The sequence below is a fragment of the Simochromis diagramma genome, unplaced genomic scaffold, assembly GCF_900408965.1.
Source record: "Simochromis diagramma unplaced genomic scaffold, fSimDia1.1 OVJJ01000302.1, whole genome shotgun sequence".
NCBI classification, from domain to species: domain Eukaryota; kingdom Metazoa; phylum Chordata; class Actinopteri; order Cichliformes; family Cichlidae; genus Simochromis; species Simochromis diagramma.
In genome coordinates, this window is record NW_024386792.1 from 4,852,214 (window position 1) to 4,865,549 (window position 13,336).

General features: G+C 44.1%; 1 long non-coding RNA gene across 1 annotated transcript; it reads right to left on the minus strand.

The window, feature by feature from the left end:
• Window positions 1-9,144: 9,144 nt before the first annotated feature.
• Window positions 9,145-13,330, minus strand: LOC120728782. The gene is made up of 2 exons (XR_005694785.1): window positions 11,197-13,330; window positions 9,145-10,487 (listed from the first exon to the last, which is right to left on the minus strand). It is a non-coding gene; the product is annotated as an uncharacterized LOC120728782 (long non-coding RNA).
• Window positions 13,331-13,336: the final 6 nt, after the last annotated feature.

Genomic DNA, 13,336 nt, shown 5'->3' on the forward strand with positions numbered 1-13,336 from the left:
TCAGGCACCCCAAATCTGCTGAACATCCCCTCCACCAGAGCATCCACAATTGTCTCGGCCTCTTGGTCAGGTAAACTGTATGCCTCTGGCCACTTTGTGAAATAGTCCATAGCTGTGAGGATATAGCGGTTTCCCCTTCTGTGCGGGGAAAAGGACCCAGCCCCTTTGTAGCACTCCATCATGCCGCCGCAAGGCATTACACATGGACCAGAGTCCCTTTGTGGCCCGTGACAACATGGCGATTTCCTCCCATTGGGGTTGTCGCTGTTCCTCAATCCACCCAAGCACTGGCTTGATGTCAGCATCCTCCTCCTGTTGACGTCTCCACTGCGTTGCATCCACAGCAACCAGCCTCTGACTGGATGGCCGTTCCTCCACCCCCGCCACAGCACACTTTACATCGGGCACCAATTGGTCCTCCTCCTGAGCTTCCTTCCTCTCACAGTAGTGGCATTCATCCTGGGCACAGGGTCTGCGGGAAAGCACATCTGCGTTTCTGTGCTGGGCCCCAGGTCTGTGCACGACCTCAAAATCATAAGCCTGCAGCTCCTCAATCCAGCGTGCTAGCTGCCCCTCTGGCTCCTTAAAAGACATGAGCCACTGCAAGGCAGCATGGTCAGTTCTGACCGTAAAGTGGAGGCCCCCGAGGTAGTACTTAAAGTGGTGTATGGCACATACCACTGCCAGCAGCTCCCGCCTTGTGACACAATAGCGGCGCTCAGCTTTGTTGAAGGCCCGACTATGGTATGCCACCACTTTCTCCCCGCCGGGTGTCACCTGGGCTAGCACTGCACCAGATCCAACACTGCTGGCATCTGTGTCAAGGACAAAGGGCAGAGTGGGGTCAGGTGGAGAGAGCACTGGGGCCCCCACTAGGGCTTCCTGCAGTGAGGTGAAAGCTACCTGGCAGCCTGCTGTCCACTGGAAGGTCACACCCTTTTGGAGCAGGTGGAACAGTGGCACGGCTATGCAGGAGAAACCCCTTACAAACCGTCTGTAGTACGACGCCAAGCCCAGGAAGCTCTTTAACTCCTGCACAGATTTTGGGGTGGGCCAGTCCTTAACAGCTTGGGTCTTATCATCCATGGTGCCGACCCCCCCGGCCCCCAGTCGGTGGCCCAGGAACACAACCTCACGTCGCATTAAGCAGCATTTCTTTGGGTTGAGTTTTAGCCCTGCTGCCAATACCCTCTCCAGGACCCGTCTGAGGGCCCCGAGGGCAGCGTGGAAAGAAGCACCATGGACCAAGGTGTCATCCAGGTAAACCACGCATTCTCCGCGGGGAATTCCAGTGAGCACCTTATCCATGAGTCTCTCAAACATGGCAGGGGCATTGCAGAGGCCGAAAGGAAGAACTTTAAATTGCCATAAGCCTCCGCTGGTAATAAATGCAGTCTTTGGTCTGGCATCTGGTGCGAGGGGTACCTGCCAGTACCCGCTGCGTAGGTCTAGGGAGGAGAACCATGAAGATCCCGCCACAGTGTCAAGGGTCTCATCTATACGCGGTAGAGGATATGGGTCCTTCTTTGTCACCTTATTCAAAGGCCGGAAATCTACGCAGAACCGCCAGTCATCCTTCACTTTCTTTGGAACCATAACAACCGGGGAGGCCCAGGGGCTGGTGGATGGTTCAATGAGTCCAGCACGCTGCATCTCTTGCAGAGCCCTCTCCACTGCAGCCTGTCTGGCCAGGGGGAGGCGTCTAGGCCTCATCCGAATGGGCTGTGCATCTCCAGTATCGATGTCATGTTGAATGAGGTCAGTGTGGCCCATATCATCCTCTGAGAAGGAGAAGCAGTCCTTAAAGTCCAGCAGCAGCTGCCAGAGTAGGCCTGCTCGCTAGCAGTCAGTCCATCGCAATTCTCCTCCCACACCCCCCTCACAGCTGAAACTCCGACGGTTCCTTAGGGAGAAGGGGAGGGCATGAAGCGGCATGGGGTGCAGTTGAGGTCAGTGTAAGTGGGTCCTTGGGGGCGGCCGGACTACCAGTCAGGTCCGGGGAGGAGCCGGCTGCCAGCTCAGAAAGGGTGTGGGCCGCAGGGTGATCAGGTTGGGGTGGCCGCCTCAACATCCGAACAACACCACCGTCAGGGAACGAGAGCGTCCCCCCCCTTGTGTCAATAACGCAGTCCAGTGCCCTGAGTACATCCAGCCCCAGTATACAGTCTTCCAGGTCTGCAACCCATACAGAGCAGCGGACTGACTCCCCCCCCCCCCACACACTCAGGGTGAGCAGTGGTTCCCCTAGCATGGGGGCCCGCTCTCCCGTCACAGTCTGAAGCTTCACCATGGTAGGGAGGATGCGATCCCCCCTTCCCACCACATCAGGTCTTAAAACTGTCGCTGAAGACCCGGTATCCACCAGGGCTGAGCAGCATAGTCCATTCACAACTAATGGAGCATACCAGCAGCTGCCAACCCAAGTCCTGCCCAACAAAACAAGCCGCTCCACCTGTCCATCCACAGCTCCGCAGGGGCGCTGTGCACCCCCGTGGGCCCTGCGGGTTCAGCAGCGCCCGGTGCAGTCCCTCTTGTAGTCACCGTCTGCGGTGGCCTGGTCAGCTCAGTCAGGGGTTTAGCAGCCCCAGCACACAGTAACTCTCTCTCTGTAGCCAGCTCCAGGGCCTCCTGAAGGGATTTAGGGTGAGCTAACAGTGTATGGATCCGCAACTCATCTTGAAGCAGGGCCTGGAGGAAGTGGTCACAAGCTAATTCGCCCTGGATGGTGGGGGGCATGTGGGCATAGGTGCGGTGGACCAGCCCTTCAATGTCATTAGCTAGGTCCCTAATGGATTCTCCTGGTCGGCGGCGGCGGCTGCACAGTTCGGAGCGCAGCAGGCTCGGAGCAGAGCAAGAACCAAACCGCCTCTTCAGAGCCCCAACCAAAGCATCATAATCCCCCCTGCCCTCTGGGCTCAAAAGCAGCACGCTAGACAGGGCATCGCCAGTAAGGCACATAGCTAGCTGCAGGGATTTCTCTTCAGCAGACCACCCACCAGCCCTGGCCAACAGTTCAAATTGTCCATGAAAAGCTTCCCAGTCAGCCTTGCTATCATACCTGGGGGTCTTCATGGAAGCGTGGAAAGTGCCTCTATGCGTCGGTATGTCTTTCTCCACACCCCCAGCCGCTGCAGAAATCCCCAAATAGCTCTTTCGGCCACCCGAACGGTGAGAGGATGCAAAGCCGGCTTCTCTCGCCAAATCCGCGGTCGTTTGCCTCACCCGCTCTCTGTGCTCCACGAACCTCCGGTCCCCGGCGGAGTAGTCGTGTCCGTGAGCTTCCGCTGTAGGTTCTCGCTTGATCTTGGAGTAATCCATCGGAAGCATTCCGCAAAGTCCCGCAAAAATCTCCAGTGTCCACAGCCAATGCCGTGAGTCGGGGCGGCGCGAGCGCAGATAACTCCGGAGGCGAAAGCTTCGCTTTTACTTCTGACACCAGTGTAGCGTCCCTCGACAGAAGACACAGACGATCAGCGTTCCGGTTACCGGTGTTTATTCAGAATAGTAACACGGGCTACTGTGGGCCGTAGCCAACGCCAAAACAACAGGGAAAAAAGTGCGCTCTACAGCAACAGCACAACCCCCGACACTCTTCTCTCTTTCGCCCCACACACACACACACACACACACACTCTCTAATCCCCGCCCCCTGAACACTCTCAGCCAACCACACACCTGCTCTCCTCCAGACTCTCTGTCATTGGTAGCTGATCTGATTGACAGGCCAACCGGCCTCTAGACTACTGCACATTCAAGGACACTCAGTAAATCACCATGCTGTGGGTGTGGTCCAACTATGCCATAAGTAACTGGCAATTCTGAACACAAAACACTGATAACACAGTCAACTAACTTGTAACCCCGTCCGTTACAATACTTTACTCATAGATTTACATTTATTAGTCTGTAATTGCATTTTGCAACAATTAATGCATGGTCATAAATTTTGAAATTATCATTAAAAATACATAGAGTGTTAATTGGTTTGTGGAAGCTACCATGTTGCCCCGCCATCTTGAATATAACGGCCGAGACAGATCGTCATTAAAGCTAATGACGTATATGTATAGTGTTAGATACTAGCCACATAGTAATACACCACAGTCAGAGAAGAAAGGAACTTGTAGCCCTTTATGTGAAATGGAGGCAAATTTTATTTATATCTTAAGATATGAAGGATCTGAGAATGGGCCCTCTTCACCAAAGAAGGAAAAAAAAAACCGCTAACACATTACCAGCTACTTAATAAAATGTCCTCCTAACATCAAGGCCCATCTCCTAAACTGAAGTCAAGTCTCTAACACCTGAATTGTGCATAAACATGCTCATTTTTTCTTGATGTTATTGCAATTATTTATTGTCAGTTGATTAGACATGCAGCAGTCTCTGGACAGCCAACAAGAGCCAGCTAGACTATAGCTAGTTATAAGCTAACATTATACCAGCTAATGTTAGGCTTGAGTATCCTAAAAATCACACTTTTACTTAAACATTTTAATTACATTATCACATTGTATGAGAGGTTGTATATATATATATATATATATATATATATATATATATATATATATATAGTGGTTAGACTACACGCCTTTGGAACAGAGGATCGCAAGTTCGATTCCTGCCTGGGGCGTCTGTATCCAGTAAGGGTCCTAAGGCTAGACCCCCTATGCTAAGCGAGCCTACCGCAGACATGAGCGAGACAGATAAATATGAAGGCATGCCGGCTCGGACGTCGCCCGGATCAACAAGGTCCGCGTCAGGTGTTGAGGAACCAGGGCACCCTGACAAAAAGTGGGCTACTGGAACAAGAAGGCATCGGTGGGCAAGAGACGAAAACAGGGCGTTGTTGGAATGCTACTACGCAAGTAACCCCGGCGGAAGGGGCTACATGAATAGGATGACGGACCTATGGATTCTTCGATACCCAACATCCACAATGACGGCGAAACAACTAGTAGCTCAGTGTTCCAACATTCGAAAGAAGGGACTGCTATCACAGCTAGAGATTGACGAGGTACAACATAAATGCTACGGCAAGGAGGAGTCAGGACGCCAGGTCAGGGGGGAGATATCATCACCCCCACCCGAGATTGGGTACATAGCCCCAAGTGCGACAGGAGAAGGATCGTTGAGTGCGAGAGGAACTGACCTGAAAAATAGGATAATGGCCAAGCTTGAAACCTGGATCCCCCGTAGCCGGTTACCAAGATTACGTGAAGTACCCTCAGAAGGTCTGCTAGATGATGTTAATGCAGCACTACGGATAATACCTACAACCACGATTACCGACACTAACAAGCTGATCTACAATACGGCAGCAGTGATCAGTGAGATGCTTGGCTACAAGTTGAACAGCCACAAGGGGCAGTACCCTCCATGGAGAAGGAGGCTAGAGGGCAAGATCAAAGTAGCACGGAGGGAGGTTAGCCAACTAACGGAGTTGCAGAAAGGTGCGACAAAGAAGGTGCATAAGAAATACAGCAAGCTGTCCATACCTGAGGCCTTGGAACTGCCAAGCAAAGACTCACAGCCTTGGCCAGCCGCTTGAGGAGGTACACCAGAGAGATAGAAGGCAGGAGAATAAACCAGCTGTTCTCCACAGAACCAGCAAAGGTGTACTCTCAGTGGCAAGGGAACAATAATAAGAGAACAGCACCACCAAGGCTGGAGACGGAGCAATACTGGAAGAGCATATGGGAGAAGGACGCAACCCATAACGGCAATGCTCAGTGGCTAGTGGATCTGAGGGCAGACCACAGCGACCTCCCTGAACAGGGTCCAGTAACCATCACAGTGGCAGATATCCAAGAAAGGGTCTCCAGTATGAAGAGTTGGACAGCACCAGGGCCCGACATGGTTCACGCCTACTGGCTAAAGAAGCTGACTGCACTCCACGAGCGTCTGGCAGCACAAATGAACCAGCTGCTAGTTAACGAGAGACACCCGGAATGGCTAACCGAAGGTCGGACGGTCCTGATCCCCAAGGACCCCAAGAAGGGACCGGTCCCCTCCAACTACCGACCAATAACCTGCCTCAGTACTACATGGAAGCTCCTGTCAGGCATCATATCGGCTAAGATGAACAGGCACATGGGTCAATACATGAGTGGGACACAGAAAGGAATTGGCAAGAATACCAGAGGCGCAAAACACCAGCTACTGGTAGACAGAACAGTCAGCCGAGACTGCAAGACCAGACTGACCAACCTGTGCACTGCCTGGATTGATTACAAGAAGGCCTATGGATTTTGCCCCTCAGAGCTTTGTGATTGATTCAGCTAAATCGGTCGTTCACAGGAAAACTGCAGGGGAGGAAAAGGGGGAAAATAAATGTGGACATCAGCTTATTTTTAGCAAAGGCTTGAAGCATGTTGCATCACACTCTGGGGAGACGTCATGGTGAGAGATGGTAGAAATGGGTGTTGTGTTAATGGACTTCAGTGTTTGGTAAAGGTAAGATGTTACCATAGCCTGGTGTCTCTATATTACTGTATTTCCTTACGTTCTGTGTTTTGATGTTCTACTTTTGTATTTTCCTTTTTTTGAATAAAAAGATATCTTTAGTGTTTATTTTTAATGTTTCTTTTACTACTAAACAACGTCCAAATGGATAAATGAACATATAAATACATTTCTCCAGTCTTTAATAAAACAACTTTTTGTTCAAAAACAAAAAGTCATCCTGCTCACAGTCCATCACAATTCACAAGTTACTGCCCATAAAATTATAAACGTGACTCGACCTTGAGCACAATTTTGATGAAGACCCATTAGGTAACCATTGTGTGATAGTTTCACAAAAAATCTGCGAGTTGAGGATGGACAAACAACTTACTGCCATGGCATGAGCTCATCAATGCTTCAGTTTTGGATTAGCTAAAAATTTAAACTGAATCGTGCTAGAAGCTTGTTGGTGAGCAGCCATTAGTTATTAGGGAAAAATATATATTCCACTACTGCTTAGAGAGCAGTTGTGGAAGTTGGCTGTTGCTGTAAAATTGACTCCTTGTGAATGCTTTGGCTGCTACAGGATTGCAGCAGCGGACTGTGGTTTGCACGGAAGCGACTGACTCTTCTGCAAACAGTTGTGCCATTAGAAACGTGTTGTTTATGGTACAACTTTTACTGTGAAAAGTGAGCAATCTCTGTTTGTTTTTTAGATTTTTTCTATTGCTCAATAAGTAGTTTGTGAGTGTTCCTTCCATGCAAACTCCAGTCAACAGCTACACTTTGCTTGTGTTGTAGAGAGGATTTTGGTGCAGCACCCTTTTTGAAATCAGTTTCACCTAGCGACAGCCTAGCAACTTCCAACTAGTCAGAGAATGTCCATTTGTGGCCAGGGGTTGCAGACTGGCCTGTAGGCCTGTGTGACTGCGGTTTTAGCCAGAAGATAACATGAAATCATGTTATATCTCTCAATAAAGGCACAGCCATACAAATCAAACAGAGGGCTAAACACCCGGTTTTGGTTTTGGCCTATGCATTTAGAACAAAAATCAGGAGCGAAAGAGACCAAAAATTCCTGACAAACCTAAATGAGGATATGACCTGGTTTCTAAATCATGGATTAACTTATAATTTGTGAGTAAAATCTCAAAAGACTTCAAACAAAGCCAAATGAAATATTTAGAACTCTGTGTTTTCTCTCTCTGAACCCGCTACAATAAAAAAGGAAGCTGTGGCTGGCCACAAAACAACTACTCACTGAACTCTGTTTACTTGATGGTGCAACGTGATCCATACCTGTTCTTGCTTGCACAATCGCCACAGTCTTTTCTTATGAATGTTTTAAATGGTGGGTCTTCATATAAACATTTGAGCTTTAAAAGAAGAAAAGCGGGCATCTGCCAATTAAAAAAAAAAGCACTCAAGCGTTTCTGTGATTTTCCACGGTGACAGTTTTGTTTTTTCAGCAAGAGGGAATAACTAATACTCTGCCAGTAACAGCTGTTTGTTTTACAGTCCAAAGATCATGTATGAGTATAAATGTGTTGGTCAAACAAAACACAAGTATACACAGTTTCAAGTTTAAAAGAGGTGTATGATAAATCTAGAAAATACAACAAACAGATTAAAGGCTCTCCAATTTAAGTAGGTGGGTGTGTTTTTCTTTTACTGTTAGACATAACCTGAGGCTAATAAAAAGTATTTTATAGACTGACAAGACTTTGTCCTTAGAGGACTTCAGAAACCTGGTGTAGCTCTGGTAGAAATGTGTGAGTGGAGATCATTTAAAAAACAAACACTTAATATGTTTTCTTAAGCAGTAAAGAAGCCAAACCCCTCCTAAACTTAGCTTTATGGGGAAAGTGAGTTTTTACTGGAGGCTCTGGGAAACAATAGCAATAAAAGTTAATATTTAAAGTGACCATGAATCGCTTGATAAATTCTTAAGGTCAGTCTTTTATCTGTGAACACCATTTTAATTTTGAGAGGAAGTTAAGACTTCCAGGAATGGGATATTGTGAGCTTTTGTAATGAGACTCAGCAGCTGGACGTTCAGGTTGATGGGTTTAGTGGTTCATTGGCTCCTAAGCAAAAGACGTCACTAGTTTGCTGCTGATGGTCGAACATTTAAGTCGAACATGCTGTTGCTCTTAGCAACCATCAATGGGAAAGCTATACAGCTTTTTTTAGTTGTGTAAAGTATCTAAGTGCATTTATTTGAGTGCAAATTTGAGGCCCGTACTCTACTGGAGAATTGTCTTTATGAAACTCTACTTCTACTGCACTAGACTTCAGAGAAAATATTTGACTTTTTTCTTCCATTATCTATTACTTTGTATTTTAAAACTTCATAGAAACATAAAAAGTAGATGAAAAAAATAAATAAAACAAGCCAACAGTACAAACAAGTGCAGCTGATTGCTTTGTTTACACAAAACTGTATTTTGAGATTACTTCATTTGTCTTTTGGGCAACTGTATGAACATTTCATCATTCTACCCTCTTGAATGTGAGGGCTTCCCTGTTGACCTTCCTTTTTAGTAATAAGCACTAGTTGCATTCTTATACAGAGTACTCAGATATTACTTCAGACAAAAAACAGTAAAATGATTACCTGAATACTTTGAGTTAAGCACAAATTAAAAAAGTTAATCTTGTGGACACCATGCATCTGTAAATTATTACTGTGCTGCATTTTACAACAGAACCAATTGTTGATCTTTATTAATGATAATCAGGGTTGCCAAGCCTGCGTGCAAAAATCAGGCCAAATGCCATTCAAAACAAGACCAAAGCGAGCCCAATGTTCAGACGCGGAGGATGCCAGAGACTGCTTTAGCACGTACGCATGTGTGCTCGGGTTGATTACTGGCATGTGATTATTTGACTTGATGTAATTTTTCACACAATAACACATCTTAATAAAAGTCACATACAGATGTAAACTGGATGAAGCCAATTTTGAACAAAGTTTTTATAAAAACTTTATCTAAACTAGCTAAATTCTTTTGTCACATTTGTTATAATAAAACTTTAAAGCAGCAGAAACCTGAAAAGCAATGAGCGAATGTTAACCTTCACTGGAAGTGTATTTCATTTGTCGCTTAGCTGTACACTGACACACACAGACTGTGAAGCCAGAGACGAAGGTTGAAGTGAAACGTTTAAAAATACTCTTGAGTTTTCTACACAACCTCTGCTAGAAAGCAAAAAATTCTTTGCAGGGCACAAATGAAAGCAAAACGTCCTTCATCGGCAGATGTTTTTACCCTTCTGAGCTTAACTTGCTATCAGTCAGCGTTTCTTTTATCTCACAGTGACACAAGCTTTGATATGATAAACACATTTATGGCTTCAGAGCTTTGTTTAAACTACGCTCAAAACAAACACAGCAAGATCATTTTGATGTGTCTCAAATCTGAAACCAACCTTAAGAAAATTACTCTCATTGAACTGCACATGTGATAAAATACTAAATAATAATAATTTATAACAGTGCATCTTGCAATTCAACTGACTAAAGGAGAAATTTATACTTTACAAATAGATCTTTCCAATAAATCATTCCTGAGCAGTTTGTAAAACATGTGCACAGACAGGAATTCTCCAGGGTTTTATTGCCCTTTTGCCCCTAATTGCCTATTTCAGTGTCGGGCCTCATCTGTAGTAAGACAGCATACCAAAGCCACTGTTTTTCTCTCTCTGCAAATAACTATGCCGTTGTTTCCTGTAGCAAATTGTCTTTATCAAATCATGTCACGTGACCAAGCAGAGGGCTTTAGGCATCACAGGCAGTCTGAGAGATAACTTCAGGGTAATCAGCACTAAGGCAATACAGCAGATAAGAAGCCCTATAAATGTATATATGAAATATGAAATAAAATGTAATAAACTAGGAGGCCAAAACAACAGTGCAATTATTCATGCTGACACGTGGTTGTCTCTTGTACCTTCTTTTTTCTTGTTTTTGCATTTGGAGCGTTGGTGCAGGATTTCTTCGGAAGTTCTGCATTTCCTGTTTGGTTTAGGTGGCCAATCTTGAAAAGGTGTACACACAGATAACAGCAGACAATGAGATTTATAGTACATAGTAAAATTATCTGAATAACTTTAGAAGGTATGTATGAATGTAAACCACAGAAATAGCATTGCATTCATCAAGAAAGGTGTAAACACTCCAAAAAGCTGTTTTGAAACAACAGAATTTAAACAAAAAAAAGACAACTGAGTCACTAAAATAATTTTACGCTGCATCATAAAACTCCAGTGGGTGGTATTGTGAGCAGTGAAGATCTACAGCTGTTAATGTTTTAGAAGAATAAATGTTAATGCTTTTTAAATTTAGGTTGAACTTGGTCACCTGATAAGTTATCAGCAACAAAACGCAAACTACTAAAAAGGTCATCGTCTGCTTCACTGAGTGACAGGAAAAAACAATACATGTGGTATTGCATGTGGTATACGCTAGTCACTACACAATAACCCACACAGACGCACACAAATATAGCATTACAAAACAGCTTTTCCAAAACATGCCCATGTTGTGTTAATTGCGTCACACAGATTATAGTGCTGTTGTAAAAGCAACTATGTAAGGGAATTTAAAAGGTTCTTGGAAGGCAGACCTGGGAATGCCAGGCATAAACGAGAACACACACAAACACACACTTCACACTGGACAGATTTCTTCTTTCATAACAGGTATGAATAAATGCATAAACAAAGACACAAACACACAGGCTTTACTTTCATCCTAGTAAGTGGGGTTGTTGTCTTTGCATCGAGATGGCTGGATGAATTCTTTGTGTCTGCATCTGCCACTTGAGTCTCCTGGTACAAGAAAGAGGACAAAGGAGAGTCACTTCTGTAATACACATCTTACATACAGCCAATTAACAAAAGAGGTAACGTCTCATCTTTAATAAAGGCCAGGAAGCTTTTTCTCCAGTCCTTATGCATGGAATAAGAATCTCATATATAAAGTAGATATGAAATATGTCAGGGTAGGTGGGTTCTGCTGTTGTGTTTTATTCTAATAGCTCCTATCAACACAGCTGAGCACAGATTTAAACAGCATGACAGTCTGCCTCCTCAAACACACACGATCACTAAAAACTGTCGTGCACACGTGCTGGCGGTCTGCGTTTTACAACTGGAAGTAAAGGCAAACCACCGATCATGTGTGCTATGTTCACAGGCATTGCAAGGAAGGTCAGGAGGTAGGATGCCTCTGCAGGTCACGTGTGTGTGTGTGTGTGTGTTTTTGTGTATATGTGCATGTTTGTATGTTAGACAATCTTTTCTGGGTGAGGGATTTCCTACTGCTCATCAGTGTCTCAAGTGTCAATGCCCTTACAGGAATTCACAACACAGCACAGGTGCTTGTGATCGGATGATGATATCACAAAAAAAGGACACGTCTTTAAAGTCTTTGCAGATTTAATTTTACTGTTGCAAGTAATCTGGACCTTTGGAATTTATTAAGTTGAATTTGATCAGGTCATTTGTAATGTTTGCTTTTTCATGACGTCACATAGGTCACAGACTCAAGACTTAATGGTGTTAAAAATGACAGGAGAGTGCTATGAAAGAAGAGGCTAAAGGTCAAAACAAGAGAGAGATCCCACCATCAGTAGCTGGTCATCAGATGGCCAGTGTCACGTTTCACACGCCCGACACAGGCATTAATCAACAATCAAGACACTGTTGATGTCTGCACACTGAGATAAAAAAAAAAAAGGCTGGTCTCTAAATTCTGCTAATCATGAGATAGTGGTAAATGAAGCTGTTCTCAGTAAATATTTGGTAGGCTTCTCTACGCCACTCAAATATTAATTGGATCTTTAAACAATTAAATAATTAATAAAACATGTTAATGTTTTGATTAATTTGTTTGTTTACTGCATTCATATGCAGTCTCTTTGGGTGAAAATTGATTCATTCTATACTGAGTTACAGTTTATAGTGACTTTTATGGTGACAGACATATGATTAAGATAATACTGTTACACAACATAAAGCACAAATACTCACTGGATTGTCTGGGCAATGCTTTGACACGTAGCTAAAAATACAGCTTTTTTTCCCTTTTAGCTCACAAAATTTATACACAATGACACTTAATTTTGGACACCTGGAATATCTAAATTATTATACATTAATAATTTATAAATATTTCAACAACGTGTTTAAAACACGTCAGGGAGGAGGTAGAGATTTGATAGGGTGTTCTTGTCCAATATTTTCATGTGTGTGAGGGTGCACGGGTATGTTGGTATGGGTATGTATATCTGTAGGTTGTGTTTCCTTTGAGGTGTTACTGGGGTTATTGAAAAGGTGTATATGTGTGTATGTGTATGTATGTATGGATAGATAGAAAGATAGATATACATATAATTAATAAATAAAAAAAAATACATGTAAAATATAATGTAATTGTAAGGAGGTATTTCTGTAGTCTATTGATTACTTGATAGTGGAAAGGGGGTGGGGTTAAATAAGCTGATGCTTCTTCCTGCTCCTTTTAGAACATGAAAGTTATTTGTGGTTGTGGTTGCTCGTTTTCCTTTCGTTTTGCTTTGTTTGTTTGTCTCTTTTGAATTCTATGTTGTTGTACTTTTTCAACATGTTCAAAAGAAAGATTCAATCAATCAATTAAAAAAAGCTAAAAAATTACATTGTTGTTTATTAGGCAAATACCAAACTGAATTCATGTTTTTATACTCAAAGTTAGGGCCAGCCAACAGTAATTACATTTTAGCTTTTAAAAATATAATTTCAACTAAAGAGCTTGCATATGCTGGCGGATTAACCATTACAGGAACATAAAAATTATGTGGTAATTATGTGTATCTCATAAAAGAAATGAAATGGTGATGAAAATAAA